The following is a 3,671-nucleotide window of genomic DNA, read 5'->3' as shown; positions in this document are numbered from 1 at the left end:
TACATAGGCTAGATGACTACATAAGTCATTAGGTAGTGGAATTAGCAACCAACAAATTGGTAATTGACTTGAAGGTGGCCTTGAGCAATGCCTTGACCGTTGGTGTCAATTTGTTTAAAGACATTAACATCAAGGTCTAACCCTCCATTGCTGCATTGATCAACTATTCTCACCGTTACTTGGGCGCTTGTTGCCCTGTTCGTTACCTGCACCAGAACTACTGTTAGTAACCCTTTTTTTTTTTTTTTTTATTTCAAATAATCTCTACATATGTTTAAAATCACAAAAACAGATAACATCTCCAATTAAGTATTTTACTTCTAACTTTATCAAGGTTCAATTAGATATAATGGACTATTTATAATTTGATTTTTTTTACTTGTCTAATGATCACACATTGAAAATATCTATTTTCAATAGCACTAGATGTAAGCCCGTGCGATGCACGGTTTTTAAATATTTCATTTTTAAATATTTTTTTTTTTTTTTTGTAATTTCTTAATATTTTTTGTTTTTTTTTTTTTGCTATTCTATTATTTTAACATTAATTTAAGATAAAATATTTTGTTAAGTTTTAAAGTATTCTTATTCATTTTTCACGTATATAGAACTCGAATTTATAAATTGAAATAAATATTATTTCATTCATCGGATAGTTAGATAAAATCATTAAATCAAAATATATTTTTTAATTTCTAAATATTTGTTAAAATAATATAAATCCTAATGTAAAAGATAATATAATAGATAATTATTGTTTTTTTTTTTCATTATTTAAATCTTAAATTACTATTTTTTGTTTTCATTTCTCAAATTTCATTTGTTAATTTTTCCTTAAATGGCGGCTGAAAATATAAATTCTAAATTAATATATAAATCTAATTTTTCATTGGTCTAAATATTACTTTTGCTTATGTGGCATGCAATGCACGAATTTTCATATACATTTTGTATATAAATATTTTTTTGGTGATATCTTAATTGTTTTCTTGCATTATAAGTTTTAAAAATTTTGTACGAAAATATCATATCATCAGATATTTACATAAAACCATTAACATCAAATGATAATTTCAATTTTTTAAATATCAAAATATAATTTTTAGTTTTTTAAATAATATAAATCCTAATATCTAAAGATAATTTTTAGTTTTGTAACAAATAAAAATGATAAAATTTAGTGTTCTTAAATAATTAAAATCCTAATAAATTACTATTTGTCGTTTTTACCTACGTGGCAAAAATTTAAAATTTCATTCATCACTTTTGTTTAGGTGGCAAGTGATTTTTTTTAATTCTAAAATAAAATAGATTTCTAATTTTTAATTGGTCGAAAATATACCTTTTCTTATGTGGCGCTCCCAACGCTCTCCAAAAATGCCTACTTTATTTATATATATGACGTGGGGAAAACTAGGTCGTTGGGCTAATCTTCCCTAAGCCAAACAAAATTTATAAACACTCAACAAACCTAAATACAAGTATAGAGGTAAGTCAAGGGTCGAACCCAAAGGAACGGTAATGTCTAAGTGCTTCCAATTATATGCCTAAGCTAGGTCGAAGACAAGAGATAAAAGGTGACTCTAACAACTACTAAAACGAGGAAACCAAACAAATATAAGAGCTAGGGATTGGGATCCGCAAATAATAGCAATGAACATAGCAAATTGGAATGGAAAGTCGACTAAGTCAAGCAATGTGTGGGAAAATCAATCATGCAACCAAAAGAGCATGTCAAGCTATTCTCCTAGAAGTCTAACTAGCGTCAACTACGATAAACTCTAGTTAGGAAATATCACAAGACACCTCAATCGTGTAAATGCAAGCCACAAATCAATGGTCCGTATCAATGTGAACTTACAATGCAATCCAGTGCAATAATCAAAGTTAGCTACTCTCTAATTAATCACACACATGCACATGATCAATCAACCAAGTTTAATCACATCATCAACTCCATCAATTATCCCCAATTTACATCAATTCATTACATCATAAGCTTCACCAAATCCCTAACCAAACAACTACTCAAACATTATCATCAATTCTACCAATACAAACATGAATATCCAAAATCAATCATCAAATCATAAAATTCCAATCAAATCAATCAATCAAAACAATGAATATTAAACAAAGCAATAAATGAGATAGAGTTTAGAAATGCTCTTTGATGATAGAGTAGATCTCCAATACAATTGTCACATTTGAATCTTCAATCTCTCAATCACCATTGAAATTCCTCACTTTCTCTCTGTAAAATCTACTCCTAAAATTAACCCTAAACTAGAGAGAGAATCTCTCAACTAAGCTAGGAAAAATGATCTAAAAATCTAAGCTTTTTCTCTCTCTACCCAAAAATGGGTATTTATAAAATACAAGGATAAAAGAAAATAAAATATAAAAGAAAATAAAATGGAAAAGAAAATAAAAGGAAAAGAAAAGAAAAGAAAAGAAAAATAAAATAAAACAAAAGAAAGAAAAGGAAAAATAAAAGAAAACTAAAATTAAAAAGAAAATAAAATAAAAAGAAATGAAAAAGAAAACGGAGAGCACGAAAGTTGCTGCTCCTCCAAATGGGAAATAATCCCATGATTCTCACGGCTATCACCCAAAGCACAAACAATCAAAGCCGCACATCATCATCACACTTCATCATCAACGCTTCACTTCGAACCCAGCTGGGTGCGGCCGCATTTAATGAACGTGCGCCCGCACCTACTGAGGTACGAGTGAAGGTGGAGCTGCGGTGGCCGGAATAGGGGAACTGCTGCCTTGGTTGCGCACTACGTGGGAGGCTGCGAGCGTTGCGGGGCCAATTGGTGGCTGACTAGTGTTGCTGCGATTGTTGTTGTGAGGTGGTTTGCGGGAATTGATTGGTGGCTGCGATTGGTGGTGGAATTAGAGTGATTATTGGGGTTGTTGTTGGTGTTTGCGTGGTGGATGCTGGCTGACTTGATGGCGGAAATAAAGGAGCAGCAGCTGGTGGAATTTGCGTGTGTGGCTGGTGTTTGTGTTGCGGTTGTTGGTGGTTGAGTAGTGGTGAGTAATTGGAGGCGGTGGTCTGGGAGAAGCAAGGCCGCGCTGCTGGTGGTTGTTGTTGTTGCGAGAGGTAGCTGCGGAGCTGCTGCAATTGCTTGAAGTGAGGAGCAGGGGAAAGCAGGGAGTGCGGGAATAGTGCGGGAATAGTGCGGGAACAGGGGAAGCTAGGAAGAGTTCCTGGCAGCCTTCAACACCATCACCATCATCACCATGATGGTGATGAAGGTTCAACAATGCAGTAGCTAGAACCAAATCGGACTTGGAACCAACACCTACAAATACACATAAAACCGAGGAATAAAACAAAGTGAAATAAAATGAAAACCGACAAATAAAAGTAAAAGAAATAAAATGAAAATGAAAATAATAGAAGAAAGGAAATAAAATAAAATGGAAATAAAATAAAGTAAAGAAAAAGAAATGAAAATAAAATAAAATAAAATAAAATAAAATAAAACTAAATTTATAAAATCTAAAATAAAGAGAAAACAACTAAAATAACGAAAATAAAAGAAATAAAGGAGAAAATACTAGAAAACCATAGAAAGGTAGAAAAGAGAGAGAAAGCATAAAACCGAGCATTTATTGAGCAAGAAAGCAATTAAAAGAGGACAAAAAGGACCTAAATG

This window comes from Chenopodium album, chromosome 22, assembly GCF_948465745.1.
Source record: "Chenopodium album chromosome 22, dcCheAlbu1.1, whole genome shotgun sequence".
Lineage (NCBI taxonomy): Eukaryota > Viridiplantae > Streptophyta > Magnoliopsida > Caryophyllales > Amaranthaceae > Chenopodium > Chenopodium album.
Note: the sequence above shows the minus strand (reverse complement) of the source record.